General features: G+C 41.0%; 1 protein-coding gene across 4 annotated transcripts in view; it reads left to right on the forward strand.

The window, feature by feature from the left end:
- The window catches only part of fam222ba (family with sequence similarity 222 member Ba), a 37253-nt gene that overhangs the window by 2221 nt on the left and 17688 nt on the right, over positions 1-17344 (forward strand). For 2 of the 4 annotated variants that reach the window (XM_018755471.2, XM_018755473.2), the window contains exon 1: positions 4844-4975. The gene's annotated coding sequence lies outside the window, so the exon portion shown is untranslated. Of the gene's footprint in view, positions 1-2362; positions 2509-4843; positions 4976-6830; positions 6880-17344 lie in introns of those variants that run through there. The other 2 variants (XM_029251219.1, XM_029251220.1) reach the window with 2 other exon arrangements.

Consider the following 17344-nt stretch of genomic DNA (forward strand, 5'->3'; position numbering starts at 1 on the left):
GTGTTGGCCTACCTGAAGGACATCACTGGACCCTTGTTGGACCCCCTGCAGTTTGCTTATCGAGCAAACAGGTCTGTGGATGATGCAGTCAACATGGGACTGCACTACATCCTGCAACACCTGGACAAACCAGGGACTTATGTGAGGATCCTGTTCGTGGACTTTAGTTCGGCCTTCAACACCATCATCCCACACTTCCTCCTGTCCAAATTAACCCAACTCTCTGTGCCCACCTCCATCTGTCGGTGGATCACCAACTTCCTGACAGACAGACAGTAGCTAGTGAGGCTGGGAAAATTTTAATCCAATACTTGCACGATCAGTACTGGCACCCCCCCAGGGATGTGTGTTCTCCCCACTACTCTTCTCAATGTACATCAATGACTGCACCCCTAAAGACCCCTCTGTCAAGCTCCTGAAGTTCGCAGACAACACCACACTCATTGGCCTCATCTGGGATGGTGACGAGTCTGCTTACAAACAGGTAGTTAAAGGTGCAGTCACAACAATCTGGAGCTGAACACGCTCAAAATGGTGGAGATGATTGTGGACTTTAGAAGAAACACCCCAGCATTATCCCTACTCACCATCATGAACAGCACTGTGGCAACAGTGGAGTCATTCAGGTCCCTGGGCACCACCATTTCACAGGACCTGAAGTGGAAGTTCCACATAGACTTCATTGTGAAGAAGGCCCAGCAGAGGTTGTACTTCCTTTGCCAGCTGAGGAAGTTCAACCTGCCACAGGGGCTACTGATTCAATTCTACTCTACAGTCATCAAGTCTGTCCTCTGCACTTCTATAATTGTCTGGCTCAGCTCAGCTACGAAATCAGACATCAGAAGATTACAGCAGACAGTTCAGACTGCTGGAAGAATCATCGGCATGCCCCCCCCCCCCCAACTCTCCAAGAGTTGTATTCATCCAGAGTCAGTAAAAGGGCTAGCAAAATCATTCTAGACCCCTCACATCCAGGCCACTTCCTCTTTGAACCTTTGCCATCTGGCCGGCGCTACAGAGCACTGAGCACCAGGACAGCCAGGCACAAGAAAAGTTTCTTTCCTCAGGCCATCTACCTCATGAACAGCTAAATCCCCCCTAGAGAGTAAACCAGTGCAATACACAATGCTATTTATATTTATAATTATATCTATTTATCACATCATATCTCTTACATTCCCTTGCACTTGTATAGAACATACCTGTACATACATATGTCTAGTGATTATTTTTGTATATTGTGTACTTTATATTTTTATATATATTTTTTATCCTTTATTCACATATTCTATCTTCTCATCTGTGTCTTGTCACTGTCATTTTGTCTGTGCTGTGGAAGTTTCTGTCACCAAGACAAATTCCTTGTAGGTGTGAACATACATGGCAATAAAGCTTGTTCTGATTCTGATTCTGATGTACAGATACACACCTCCTGTCTTTCACAAGCTGTACCCCTTTGCCCTTTCTTACGTGGCTGTTCCATGCGTAACATCACTAAGCCATTTGACTGCATCACCTGTATCCCTGAAACAAGTGAAAATGACACGCAGGAAACGGAAGGAGTGCTCTTGTTGTGGGCCATTTAATCAGTCCACAGAGCAGCCATCTCAAATCAAGATTACAGAATGGAGCCAGATTAAAAATACATTCATAAAAATACATTTCCCCTGTAATCCTGTTCCAGAGTACAAAAATAAATTTAAGGTCTTAAAAAACAACATTGCTTTATAAACCAGTAAAGTTTTTAGCCACAATTGATACTCATAGCATTTCTCAAACAAGTACTTGTTGGAGCCAATTCACTTTGTTTATATCATCTTGGCACGTTCCAGAAAATTTCATGTCTCCTTTTTCAGCAGGTCTCCACATTTGGACACTTAAAAGACCACGGAAGGGTATGCAGTCAAACAGCTACTCCAGTACAATTTCAGCCATACAGCTGATGAGGAATATGAAAGTTAAGGAAATAATAAGTGCTGGACTAGATTGTGGGAGGGATAGGCAGCATGAACTGTAGTGTGCATGTGGCTCATCCATAGCTGAACCACTGTGATACCTAACATCAGTGACACAGCTGTTACATCCTTTAACACTGCTCATGTTAAAATGCTATTTCAGAAGATGAAGGGGAAAAAAATCCATCCAAAGCATGCATTTGTCTTCTTCATTCTATGCTCGCCTTCATCAGAAAGAAGGGGGGAAAAGAAAAGTTATACTCAATCCAGACATGCAATCAATATGACTTGTCTTTGAAGTGGGTCAATAATGCTTTCCTCTAAAATCATCCATCTTGCTTGGCGTTGAATATAAAAAGCATAATTAGGAACACTGTTCTTAAACATCCTGTATTGACTTCTTTCAGGGCTGAAGAAAGACATCATTCTGCATCATTAACTTTGTATTATTGCCTGATGGAGCCACAGCAGTGCACTTCCTCTGCTTTTCCCTGATGCTGTGTGATTGGAGTTTCAACCAGCTCTTCCACCTAGATGAGTTTTCAAGGAGGAGGTAAAGTGAAGCTCAGAGACACAACATGACTTGAGGCACCATTAAATGCTCTGGGTTTGGAGTGCAGCCATGCAACTGCTTAACTTGTATCTTATTTAATACAGCAAAGGTTTTTCCACTGGGGGAAGGATTATATACACTTACTGTGTATTTTGTGGTGTTTTGTATATGTAACCTCTTGTTTTCCTAGAAGATATCAGGTATGTCTGCTTGTCTGTGTGGATGTGGGACAGGCTAAATTATATGAAAGCTTGTACGTCTATCAGATCATACACTTATATTTGTCTTTACTTGGAAATGACATGGAAGACTAATTAATAAAAAAAAAATAGACACAATTAAATTTATTACAGCTAACTGCAACAGCTCACTGTGTTCTTTAATGTGCAGTTACACCCAGTATATGTGAGGCATATTACAGTTTTCACGCAGTGAAGCTATTCATTATAGCTAAATATGCATTAATTTTGGTGGTTAAATATTGTTATGTGACTTTTAGATACACACACACTTTCAGAACCGCTTGTCCCATACGGGGTCACGGGGAACCGGAGACTACCCGGCAACACAGGGCGTAAGGCCGGAGGGGGAGGGGACACACCCAGGACAGGACGCCAGTCTGTCGCAAGGCACCCCAAGTGGGACTCGAACCCCAGACCCACCAGAAAGCAGGACTGTGGTCCAACCCACTGCGCCACCGCACCCCCATGACTTTTAGATATGTATTTCCAAATTAAACTAATAATTGATTATTCATTAAATGTTTTAGAAGTATAGCAATAAAAATACTGACAACTGGAGTCCTTGTTAGTATCCTCTTTGTTGTGTATATTCTTGATACATGAAGAATGATGTTCTTTGCCGACAGTAATGAAATTTCACTTATAGATACAATAACATGGTACACTTAGACGTACAATTAAAACTGAATATGGGTCCTGCATCAGAAATAAATATTAAAAGAAATCCTAGAAAAGTGAGGACAGCAAACTTTCCTCAGCATGTGGTGCATACTGAGAAGTCAGACAATATAGGTAGCAACACAGTGGAAAATATTCTACCCATTAAATGACATTGATTTTAATTTGTAAAAAAACAGTGAATAGTAATGGGTATGGATCAATGTCAACAATTACAAGAGACCATTATTATGACCTGACAAAATACCTTCAGAACTGAATGAGTGGTGTCCTTTTTCTCAAAAAATTCACTGATATTCAACCCTTGTTTTTGGAAAAAAAAAAAAAAAAGGAAATAATGGTAGTAAGACAGCTCATTAAACACACTAGAATAGGTTTTCCCAAAGAGGTATTCATAGAAGGGGGATGCGGTGGCACAGCGGATTTGGTCAGGGCCTGGTCTCTGGTGGGTCTGGGGTTCAAGTCCTGTTTTGGGTCCCTTACAATGGACTGGCATCCCATCCAAGGTGTGTCCCCCTCCAGCCTTGCACCCTGTGTCACCACGTTAGGCTCTGGTTTGCTGCAACCCTGCTTGGGACAAGTGGTTTCAGACTGTGTGTGTATTCATAGAAGTTCCATGCCTGTTTGAAAGAGATTAAGGAAAATGCATTTTATTATACCCATGGATTCTTGCTTTAATAAATATCAAGTAAGGAACAACTGTGCATTTGTAATTGGGCCATTAATATAATTTGTCACAGAAATACAAGACATTGACTAGACTTCTGATCAGACTCAAACTGGACATAGCTTTCTCCTTACTTTCTTATCATGCTAAATAATAATATATTTAAACAATTCTTATGGAAGGCCACTGTTTACAGGTTTCTTGAGATAACAGAATGCATTTTGTACGCATTTTTGATCCTTGTCATAGGACTTTTGGTAAAACTGAGAAGCTCCTAAAATCTCTTTAACTTAAGGGATTTATTAAATATTCTGCTCTAGGTTACATAGCTAATGTGGAAGTATTCTGTACATAAACCATGTATGGGTTATGATTTTCTCTCCCTGATTTTTACTAAATCAAAATTAGCATATTAATCATGAATGTGTACTAAAATTAAAAATTCAAAATGTTTCAGTTGAGATTTCTTGAGATTCATTCACTGTGAATATTTTCGTGATCCATATTTAAAAATGACAAAAATACCAATATTAACGAATGAATATTAATTGTTAGTCAGAAATGTCGTACAATTTAGTTTAAAGTAAAAAAAAAATAGAAAAGAATTTGAGGGAAAAAAAATGTCTAAATCAACGTTTTAGCCTCAAATTTTTGGTCAGGCGTAGTGTGGGCACCTACTGACAGGTGGCTTGTTTCGTGCCTGATTCCTCACCTCTTGTGACTGCGCATGCGCCGGAAGTTGCTGCTGCAGAAAGCAGCCGTGATTTGGCATAGCAAAGCAAGAGCAGCAAAAAAGAAAACATCTTGGCGTGTAAATAAAAAAAAAAAAAAACACCATAATGAAGTTTTGAGAATCGTATTTTGACGAGATTCATGGAGAGTAAGTATATGTGTTCTCGGTGTAATTAGCCGCGTAGTTTTCTGTTGTTCTGTGCAGAAGGATACAACAAAGAGCCTCAGATACCGTATGAGTGTGTGTCGAGTGCACGATCACAGACGTTTCAGCGCTTCGTTCCGTGAAGAGACATTATGCTTGCCTTGCGTTGCTCTGTGATCGCTGTGCACAGGTGCGGCAGCTAGTAAGTTAGAGAATCAAGAATGTACTAGTTCGGGGTCTTAAAAATAAAAGACAGCCGAGATGTCGTCTTTATCATTTTAAACAGTTTAAAACTATTAATGCGTATATTCCTCATCGGTAACTGTTGGAAAACCGAGGTTGATTATTGTAGCCCTAGTCTACGGAAATGCATTTGTTCTGGCAGTCATTCGTGAATGTTAATTATTTTGTGCAGCCTAGCAGAGGGGGGGGTAGCTTTTGATTTGATAAATCGTTATTCGGATTGCCACAGCATGAAAGATGTCATTTTGACAAGGTAATTGGGTGGTGGATAGACAGCACAGGGTTCCAGACATTGCCCTGGATCTGCTCTTCGCCTAGTACCCAGTGCTGTAGTCCTCCTGAGCTGTTAATAAAGTTATTTTATTGGCAATTTTCACGAACTTTAATTACTTATAATTGTTTCCCCGAATTGAATGGCAGACATTTTTTCTATGTAATTAAGCCCATAGGAGATTTTTTTAACAATAATACTTAGTTCATGATGCGGATTGTGGCCGCTTGTTCTGTGCAGTCAAAACTAATTTGTTGATAGCTTTGCTCATTTGTAGTTTGATGCAGTCACATTCATGTGCGCATAAGATCGCGATTAAAATGAATTCCTAAATTGTGTTGTGTTTTGAGCGATTTAAATTCAATCTGCGTTTGCTGGGTTTCTCCGGAGCCCCCCTCGCGACACACTCCATCGAAAGGGTCGACAAGGTAACAAAGAGGTGACGTCATGCTGCACGTCCCGCCCACCCGCATGACCTCGTGCCCGGAATCCCTACCTCTCGCATCGTGACTCGGCGTCCTCATTGGGTAGTTTATGCCCATTGGCCGTTTCCGTTCTTAGCGGGGCCCAATTGCGAGGAGCTTAGGTGGAACTTCCGGCCTGCGTGTTTGTGGGCTGACCTCCCAAACCGAACGAAGACCACTGAGTTGAACCGGTGTGTGGAGTGCGCTAGGGCAAGGCGCTATGCTTTTCGTTAGGGTTGATGAATGAGGGGCTGGATAGATAGGGCCTAGGCATTTTTTCAATGCTCGCTGAATGCAGAAAAATTGACCCAAGTGGTAAAATCCTCCAGAAGAACATCCACTGCAGGGGTGAGGCAGTGTGGAGTTTCTCCTCGTCGGTGTGTGATGTGTGCAAGAGAGGATACGCGTGCTTTGACATGATCTTCCTCACGAGTTACTCCAGCTTTCTCTGCTTATTTTTAAACCACTAGGGTACTATGTTGATAATTAACATTTTTATGTAGTTTTAACATTCTCCCTAATAATTAGGTTTTGCTTTTATTTTCAGCAGATACCACCTGATCTTTGAAACTGATTACCTTTCATGTTTTATTTCCCTCACACTGGTATCAGTTGTATGACAACACATGTGCACTTTGCCTAATTATACACAGGTGCAGAGATTGTCATTAGGTTCGGGGCTATGGACACATTTCATGCTTTGTTCAAGTGGTCCTTTTTGTTGACAGTTTACAGATGCATTTGTTCAAGACAGTGTTATTTCCAAAGGGGACATGATAAAAATAACACTCTCAATGTGCTGAGAATGGCAGTGATAGCTTTGATCCATTTTCTATTTGAATTTAACAGGTTTTTTGACATCCACAAAATAAAACTGTAGCTGGGATGGGCTTCATTGACTTCCAGGAAATTGTCTATGAATAATCAAAGTAAGTTAATATCTTTGTCCAATTTGATTTTATTGCTGCAGCATATGGTTACGTTTGTTCTGGTATATCGTTTCTCATAATTGTTTCCTCCTTTCTTTGAGGAATGTACCTCATTATCAGTGTTTGTCATAAGACTAGCCAATTTGAAGTGTCAAGTGTGCGAAAGATATAAATCAGAGTGTAATGTTACATTTATTAATTTACCTGATGCTTTTCTCCAAAGCACCTCACAATTTTGAGCTACCTATAATTATTTACTCATTTATATAGCTGGGTAGTTTTAAAGGAGCAATTGGTTAAGTAGCTTACTCAAGGTTACCATAGCTTGAGGTGGGATTCGAGCCTGTGACTTTTGAAGGCAGCAGCTGTAACCACTACACTAGCAGGTGTCCCTGTTGGTTTAAAAATATTTTTATGGTTTTGGACTCTGTTGCTAATTAGATAATGTAACAAATTTGTACATTTTTTGCATTTTCCATTCTGTTTTTAGATTAAGCTTACTAAAACTGAGACTCTAGAAGAACTAGTGGTACTTCTGTAATCAGTAAACTTTAACAAATCATAATTAATGCAAAAATCGCTGTAACTAAGGACTTTGGAAAATTTTGTTGTGCTGTTCTTGGTAAGGGGCCTGCTCTCTGTCCGGTCTGGGGTTCGAGTCCTGCACGGGGTGCCTTGTGACGGACTGGTGTCCCGTCCTGGGTGTGTCCCCTCCAGCCTTGCGCTGTGTGAGGCTCCAGTTAACCACAACCCCACTCGGGACAAGTGGTGTGTATGTTCTTGGTTTAAAAAAAAAAAAATGTCAAGACTGGTGTTTGGATGCCTTGTTGAGGTAAATTCAAAACATTTTCATTGGCCTGATATTTTGGTTCTGCATAGCTCTAGGTAGGCATGCCCACAAAATGAAAAGCAGCCATGTGATTATGACTTTTGTATACATGCATATTGATTCTGAAGCTAGTTTTAGTGGCCACAGCAAAGCATGATTGTGGCTTAGGGCAAGAAGAAACATCAACATGATTTTCCAAATTTTTTTTTTCTTCTATTTGCATGCTGTTTGGTTTGCAAAACAGTAAACATTAATTGAAATGTGTGGATAGTTTTGTGTGTGTGGTAACTGGGAGTTTGAAAAAGTCATTCTGACCAAGTAGCAGTAATACAAAATGTAATCAATAAGCCTGTGCTACATTGTATCATAATGCTACCTTTTTAAAAAGTATAACTTTTTGGTAGAAGCTGCATCAAGGTCAGTTTTATTAGTGTGACCAAAGATATAGCAGTATAAAGTAACTCTGATCCAGCCGAATGCTTTTCACTCCTGCCACACAAGAATGTGTTGGAGAGATTTTGCTCATGGAAATGGCCTAATTGCCAGTGGTCTGTCATATGAGGCACCGTGACTTCAATCAGATGAATCTTCAACTAATAAAAGTCAAAGAAAAAGCTATTGAAAAAGCACTTGAAGATAGTATAGTTCTTAGCTCTTTATCATTCTCAATTGGGGCAGCACACATGGAAAAACTTGTTCTCACAACATTTGAGAAGAAAGTTACGAGTTGTTAAAATGTTGATGCTTAAATTTACCTTTTTGTTCTGTTTGTCAGTTTTGAAATGTCCAACTCAGTCTTAAAGGTTAGTAGCAGCAGTGTTGCACAATGTTCACAGTTGTTTGTATATATTTTTAATTTTTTAAAAATTTTCTGGACAGGTGTTTTGAAATGAGTTAGTGGACTCAGTGCCACGTCTTTGAAGTTTTTTTTTTTTTTTTTTCCTCTCTCTCTCCCCCTCCCTGCAGCTCCTTGTGCATGACTGTATCTAAACAACCCTTTTACTGCTTGCTTTACCTAACCCTGGTGCTTTTAAAGAAATGTACATTTGGGGTAAGAGTTTTATCCTATGAGTGTTGCAGTTTTATTTTTTCTTTATTTTTGCACTGCCCTGTCTGAGAGGGCCCTTTGAGGGCAAGTAATGAGGCTGTTATCTGTTTTATGGCTCAAGATAAGGAGGCCAAATGGATGGCTGCCCTGTTTCTGACTAGCCCTCCTGCCTTGCATAATGAGTGGTTGCTAGGTGAATTGCATCTCAATCAGTCTAATCCTTCCGATGCCACTTACTGGTTTGTCATTTATGACCACTCACCCGGTTACTTCACGTCCGGCTCTGGCAGGTTTGGGAGGTGGCGTAAGCACCGGAATAGCTCTTCCAAAGCTGGTGGGACTGCCTAGCCCTCCATACTCCTTGCTCAGTCAAGGGCCTGCTGCCTCATGGAATTCTGCTATCTTGAAGATCAAGTGATATGTGGGAGACTGGGAAGACGAAGCTGGTTGAAGCATGATCCCTGCTATTAACTTCTGAGGCCTTTGCCCACTGTCTTTAGAAGTCTCTCCATGATCAGCAAGAAGTGGATAAAATTGTGTAGGGTGCCATGTATCTCCTAGCATTTGCCTTTGTGTTTAAAAAAAAAAAACTACAAAATTAATTTTTGTTGGTTTCCTGGAATCATTTCTAGGATCTACAGCATTTTATCAATAAGTGATAAGGAGCAGTAATGTCTGGAATCAGCCAGACTGACATTCCTGGAGGAGGGTGGAATTAGCTTCTGACCTGTTTCGAAAGGTGAAAATAAATCATTAATGTCATGTGTTTCTGATGGGCTTGAAGCAAAGAATACTTACTAATTTAGTGAGTTGCTTAAATGACTCATCCTGGAATGTGGCAGGTTCACTGTGTCCCTGTAAATGTCGCTTATTGCCTTTATATCCAGCTCTGTGCAAATCACAGAGAAGGGTTGTGCTGTCGCGAGGTCAGAAAGTGGCTAATGAGTTACATGGTTGGTAAGGGCAATGTTGGCACACCAAACCTTTTAATTTAAATATTAAATATGTAAATATTGCTTGTGTATAATTAAATGAGAAACATCAGAAAGAAAGCATACCTGCTGAAAGATAACACACAGAACTTTTAACATACTATTGTGGAAGTATGCAGGCTTCCTTTTTAATGCTGGACAACTCTGACCTGTTATGGTAAAAAAAATAAGAAGCTGGGAATGCAGATCCAACCACTGATCATCCATCTTCACCATGTATGAAATGAATCTTGTGTTCCGTGTTGAGTGGGGGTAGACGTTTAGGCAGTCCCTCATACATAGTGTGAGACCTGAGCTGTTTGGCTCAAATACACATGCTGGGCAGTGCTGCTTCTTAGGAGGCTACTGGAGACCAGTCCTTGGGAGATGGGTATATAGTTAAGGCAGCATTGCCTTTTTATTGATCAAGATTTGAGTGTAAATGCTTAGGTTTGAGTGGGTACCTGTCAGACCAGGTATGTTCTCAGGCCTTCTATTTGGCTCCCAGGAGTAAGTCTAATGTGAGCCACTGGCTGGAGCTATTCCACTAATCTCAAACTTCCAATGACCTATGCACCTCATTAGGCTTTTAAGGAGTGAAGAAATAAGTTTTTCTGAAGGGTTAGAAATGCTTTGCTCTTTGTAGTAAAATTTGTTGCAGCAGTATGTTAACACTATTCCTATAAAGGGATGTTTACATTTATTCATTTAGCAGACACGTTTGTCCAAAGCGATGTATATCTCAGCAAAAGTATGATTTATGCATTAAGCATAAATTATGCATGTTTAGGTGCTTATTTGCTTTTTTTGATGTCAAAACTTACGTTACTTAATAAAAGCTTTTCTCTAAAGTGACTTTCAATTAATGCTATGTAGTGTTATCAGCCCACACCTTGTTCACCAAGGTGACTTACACTACTTATAATGGGTCGCTCATCCATACATCAGTGGAACACACTCTCTCACTCACACACTATAGGGGAACCTGAATAGCATGTCTTTGGACTGTGGGAGGAAACCAGAGCACCCAGAGGAAAGCCACACAGACACGGGGAGAACATACAAGCTCTACATAGACTGAGCATTGACCGAACGTACATCCTCTCACACCACCCAGGCACTGTGAAGACAGCTCTACTTGCCATGCCACCTAACTTAATTTGTATAATTTGCTCCTGCGGACTCCAGTAAAAATAAAAATAGCAGGGCTTCTAATAAAAGTTGAGAGCCTCTACCTAATGTTACATATTGTCTATTTTAAGCATTTAAATATTCTTCATTACTCTTCTTACTTTCACTATTGCCTGCATTTCTTGTGCATACAAATATTAACCCGGTTGGAGAAAAAGGTTAAAATACTGGTGCAGTATTGGGCACCAACCTAAAATTTAAAATACATACATAGTGGGGCCAGAGTTAGTCCAGTAGATCTAAGTGTACTCTGTAATAAAACCTGTTTGGCTTGTCTTTTTTGTTTAGCCAGCCTGTACACTGTGGTCTTCACAATTTCAGGATGCTGCATGGTACAATTCAATAAGCCACCCTGTCACAAATATTTTTCTACTACACACCCTGATGTCTTTTAGTGACTGAGAATTGTCATCTGTATGTGCTAAAGTCTTCCCTGTGAATGTGATAAAATCCAAGCTTAATAGACCGGGGTACACACAACTGTCCAAAAAACCTTTAACAAAAGAACTGATTTATCCCGAATTCTCTATTATATATTTATTCATTTAGCAGATTTTCTCCAAAGCGACGTACATCTCAGAGAAAATAGTTTGTGCATTACATTAGGAGAAAGAGGGACATAGTTGTAGACGTGATCAAGTAAACCTAGTTTCTTTCTGCTTTATGCGCCGATGTTCATCATGTTAGTAGGTGCATAAAACTCAGGATAGATGACTTCTGATCACCTTCCTACAATTTTTTTTTTTTTCTAAAAAAGGTACACAAACATTTTCATACAATACAGGAGTAGCAGCTGTGTAAAGGCTTATCTGGGCATGATCAATAAGTCACGGTGCATGAACATTTAACCACACGAGCTTGACAGATCGTGGGCGAAGAGAGTCCGGAAAAGGTGCGTGAATGTAGACAGAGTTTCAGCAGTTCTGAGTGAGAGAGGGAGGTCATTCCACCACAACTGAGCCAGAACTGAGAACCTCCGCGCTTTACCTTTCGTGCGTAGGACCACCAAGCGAGCAGAAGTAGATGAGCGAAGCGGTCTTATTGAGGTTTAGCGGTTAATCAACTCTTTTAAATGGCTAGGAGCGGTTCTGTTGATGCATTTGTAGGCAATAACCAGGGTCCTAAATTTGATCCAGGCAGCTACAGGAAGCCAGTACAGAGAAATGAGTAGAGGAGATACATGCGAACGCTTTGGCAAGTCAAACACAACTCGTTCAGCAGCATTCTGTAACAGCTGCAGAGGTTTGATGGCAGTAGCAGGAAGGCTACACAAGAGAGAGTTGCAGTAGTCCAGATGGGATGTGACCATGGCCTTGACAAGTAGTTGGGCAGAGTCAGTTGTGAGGAAAGGATGGATGCTGCGGATATTATGCAGGATGTATCTGCAGGTCCTGGTTGTGGCTTTGATGTGCTGAGAGAAAGATTGACTTGAGTCAGTCATCACTCCCAGATTCTTAGTCGAGGAGGTAGGCAAAATGAGTGAGTTGTCCAGTTTGATCGAGAGATCATAACAGGAAGACAGGCCAGCTGAGAGATGTAGGATCTCTGTTTTGGAGCGGTTGAGTTGGAGGTGGTGATCAGACATCCATGCAGAGATGTCTGACAGGCAGGCAGTGATGTGTGCAGAAATGTGTGTTGCTCCAGGTGGAAAGGAAAGGAAGAGCTGGGTATCATCAGCGTAGCAGTGGTATTTGAATCCGTGGGAGACAATGACAGGGCCAAGGGAGGAGTGTAGATCGAGAAGAGCAGAGGACCCAGTGCCAAGCCCTGTGGGACACCAGTTGAGAGAGGCAGAGGGGAACGAGTGCCCCGCCAGACCACTTGATAGGATTTGTCAGATAGGTTGGCCTCAGACCATCTTCGTGCTGTTCCTTTGATTCCAAGCTGACTAAGAGAGGAGAGTAGAATCTGGTGGTTGACAGTGTTGAATGCTGCAAGACAGATCAAGGAGGATGAGGACAGAGGAGAGGGAGGTGGCTCTAGCTGACTGGAGAGCATCAGACACCACCAGAAGCGCCGTCTCTCTTGAGTGACCAACTTTGAAACCAGACTGATATCCATTGAGGAGATGGTTCCGGGTGAGGAATTCAGAGGGTTGATCACAGGCCACCCGCTCTAGAGTTTTAACACAGAAAGAAGAAGTCTGTAGCAATAGTCTGTAGGTTTGCACTGATTTGGGATCCAGGGAGGGGTTTTTTTAACAGATGAAATGAGAGCAATTTTGAAGGCATCTGGGAAACAGCCAGAGGAGAGCGAAGAGTTCTGGATCTTAGATGAGGTGGAAAGTTGCAGGGAGATGTTCTGTAGGAGTGCCGATGGGATCGGATCAAGCAAGCAGGTGCTGGCTCTCTGAGATTTCAGGAGGTCGGAGATTTCAGATTCGGAGAGCGGCTTGAATTTGGAGAGCATGACTTCGCAGGGGGGTCCAACGCAAACTGAACAGGGTGATGCTGAGAACTTGTCCTTGATTGCATTGACTTTGTCTCTGAAAAACAAAGCAAAGTCATCAGCAGTGAGAGAAGAAGGAGGAAGGGGGTGGCAGAGGACACAGAAAGGATGAGAAGGTGACAAAGAGTCTGTGTTTTTTTTTTTTTTTAGTTGCAGACTGTATTTTGTCTTCGTAGAAGGTAGTTTTAGCTGAAGAGACAGCAGAGTGAAAAGTAGCTAAGAGTAGGTACTCTTGTTAAATCACAGTTCAGTCTCCTGTCTTGATGATTTTTATGGACCAACTACTTTTACATATTTGGCAGAAATGTATTTTAATGTTTTGGTATACATCAGAACTTCCCTCTGTGAACATATGGATGACTGAAGTGTTTAAATTTCTCCTGCTTGATAAATTTACATTTAACTTGTGTGACAATTGTAATGAATTCTGCTATATCTGGACACACTTATGGAAATTATTAGAAAGTGCTGTATGATCATAACTGTGATATATTGCTACCTTTACACCCTGAGCCCTCCCTTTATGTACATAAACATATTTTGCTCTTTTTAACCAGTAAAATTTTTTTAAAAATTCTTTTAAGTGATTTGATTAGACAGCCTATTTGAACTGAAGTGTGGGCCTCCTTTTAGCTTATTCTCCACATTTTTATCTGTTAAACAGGGGCAAGAGCTCAGACCCACTTGTTACAGGCTGCCCTGAGCTTTGATTAATGTAATTTGAACTGAGTGCTTTATGCCATGTTCTTTCTGTGCTGTTTTTCAAGGCCCTATTTTTTTTTTTAAAGAAGATAAATAATCTGGAAAAGTTGGCATCAGAAGAAAAATAATAAGGGCTTTGAGAGCCAGGGAGGGGCTGTTGAGGTTGAGACCTTGACTGGGTCATTATGGGTTGACCTGGCAATTTTACTGTCATGTGCGCATGAGTGAGAGTACAGCTCATGCTTTAAAACACGCCTTTATGCGACAGTAGCTCTGTCCTTTTTTGGGACTTTTTTTGGCAGTTCTGAATGCCATCTCCAGTACAGAGCAGTAACTACATGACATTCTGCTTGTTATAAAATTGGATTGGCATAATTGCAATACCAGCTGTGAAGGATACATTTCAACCTTCCCAAGCGGTGTTAGAACACTTAATTCAATTGTCCGTTACTTTTAAGCCTTTATAGGTGCCAAATTACAGAACTGTCGTCTTGTGCTGAAGCCTAGTGTTCCGACTTGTACAACATTTACCTGATTAATCAGTGTTAAAAACATGATATAAGCAATGCTACCTCACCATAAGTAAATGAGATTACATACACACATTCTTGCACTAATTTTATTAATTTTCACTCTGCTAGTGCTGTCACTCATGACAGATGGTGCTCCCAATCAATTAGAAGAACAGCTGTCTGCATATGTCCACCAGGGTTGTAAACCAGGACACTATTTTGATAAACTTGGTGTTGCTATTGTGCTTCATCTGGCCCCATCTGCATTCATTAACAAACAGCGATGGGGGAAAATAATTTTAAATTATCACCTTATAGGGATTATAACTGACAATGCACTTGGATAAATTCTGCATTATCTCTAACTTTGTTTTTATTTTTTGCAATTTTGCACTATGTTGTGTTAGTGTTTCTATATAGCTGCTGCTTTAGTCTAGTCATCTATGCAGCTAGTAATCTTCAGGTTTCAAGCTTTCTTCCTTTACCTCTATGCTACTTGCAGTTTCCCATATGGTGCATGGTCCACTTTAGTTAGCAAACCAGGACTCACAGCTAACAAACCTTAAGATGCATGATTCAACAAGTTTTTCTGTAGAATGCTCTAAGTCCTAGATTGATGCCAGCTCAGTAGATCTCAGTACCAGTGGTCAGTGGGTTTGAATCTTGGGATTCTGTACAGAGGTCAGGCCTGGCACATATTGGGTTGTCTCTTTGAATGCTTCCCCCATTCCCCCTTCTCTCACTCTTGAAAGGTAATGTGTGTGGCATTGAGTGGAGCGATGCAGTACATGCCCACGGAAAGCAGAGCTTGTTTTGTTTGGCCTCCTTTGTGTGGCATCTTTCAGCAATCAATGATTACAGTATCTTTCACCATTTCCCTCTTTTGTATGTAGCCAGGGAACCCTGGAGTGAAAAATAAAATCAGCCATTACATCGGATGACTCGCGGTATAAAAGGGTTGTTTACAAGAGACTACTGAATGGAAAATGTCAACTTTTATCTTTGAGCACACAATCTTGCATCGCTTGATGAATATGGCAGTCTTTTTAACCTATATATGCAGCATGTGAAAGAAAGATTTCAGATGTGGCTTAGTCATCAATGGTTTTCTTTTCTTTTTCTTTTTTTTTTTTTTTAAATGGCTCGGAGGCTTCAGAGGGAAAACTGGTTGCAAAAGCACTTCTAGATGTCTGTGTATGATTTTCATATGAGCTCTAGGTCTCTGCCCAGAGAGCTGACTTTGAACATGTAATTTTCAGTGTGTACTTGGCAGAAACCCCACTCAAAAAGGTGTTGGGAATTGCTAGCAAGGCACTGTTTTTGAAGTTCTTCCAGTTCGTGGAACTGAAAGAATATCATCATCGAAGATCAATCCAAAGCCATGATAGCCAGGCTGTAGAACTGTGCCATGATGTAGAAGAGCAGCCAATAAAATGGGTTCAAGGTTCAGCCTGAGAATACGGGGATCATGGTGTTATTGAAAATTCTTTAGGGATGTTCTGTTGCAGAGTGGATAGTGAAGACCAAGCTTCAAGTTCCTCATCTTTCATGAGCTCATTCATTAAATGTGTCTAGGGTGTGTCAGTCAGCCTGGATAGGCCCCTGAGGTTTCATCATTTTTGTCAACATCATTACAGAGCAACATGAAGGAGAAGTATTTACCCCCCTACCAAGTCATGCTGCTGCTATCCTGACTGCACAGCATGACCAGCAGCCATCCATTGGGCATTTTGTCCTCTACCTCTGTCTCACTCCTGCATTTTTCACGCTCTTTGACATCTCCTAATGCTTGCCCAGCATCCAGCTGCACCCATCCTCTGCTGTTCCATTTGAATGGGGGCAATTTACCAGGATGCCAGGGACTGTGCAATTTTTTTTTTTTTTAACTAGAGGATGAGCTCTCACAGGTGTTTCAGAAGCAAATTTGAGAAATATAAAAAGTTGGCCATACACCCCACCCCTTTTCCTCAGTGTCTGCATATACACATTCAAAAGCTGTTGGTGCTCACATTGTCTTGAGGTTTATGAAGTTAGTTTAAGCTTTTCTTTTTTTGCATTTAGTTTTAATCCCACTTCCATGTTTTTAATGGCATGTTAAACTAATTATAATGGTTTACCTCCGTTGAATTCTTCGGTGTGATTCTTTCGTGACTTGACTCTGACTGTGAAAGATGTGTAGAGAAAGTGGTGAAATCCTTTTTCCTCACTGCCCTCCACTTTGAGTAGATATGAAGACACTTTTAGTGTAGAGTGATACCAGTTCCAAGATTTGATCAACTGAATTTGTTGAGGGCTACAATATTCATGATCTAATTATTCATGTGGCTTTCTGTTTTATGGCTCGTGATTTAACCTCCATCAGAAGCTACACAGGGAAAGCTGGGTTAATGATTCAAGCACGCTTCTGGAGCTGTGTTTTTAGAAAGCTGGCCGACGGAATTCCAGCATGCACAAGCCGTTCATCTTGTGTGTCCAGGTGCCTCTATGCTTGTGAACTTCACTGGCTTTGTCAAGAGCTGATAACCTTGTTGGCTGATCTATGAAACTCGTGTGTGGGCATTTATCAAAGAGGCTAGTGTTGTTTTACAGCTAATTCTTTTTGGGCCCATTTCATCAATTGAGTTCTGCTTATCCTGCATCTACTTTGTTAGACTGACTTTGCTATATAATGCTGAAGGACTGCGTAGAGAATATCAGTTTAGTTTGCATCTCTGGTTAGTCAAGCTGGCCAAGCTTGGAATAGTGTCATTTTAAAGATTAAGAT

The sequence above is a fragment of the Scleropages formosus genome, chromosome 4 (assembly GCF_900964775.1).
Source record: "Scleropages formosus chromosome 4, fSclFor1.1, whole genome shotgun sequence".
In the NCBI taxonomy this organism is placed as follows: Eukaryota; Metazoa; Chordata; class Actinopteri; order Osteoglossiformes; family Osteoglossidae; genus Scleropages; species Scleropages formosus.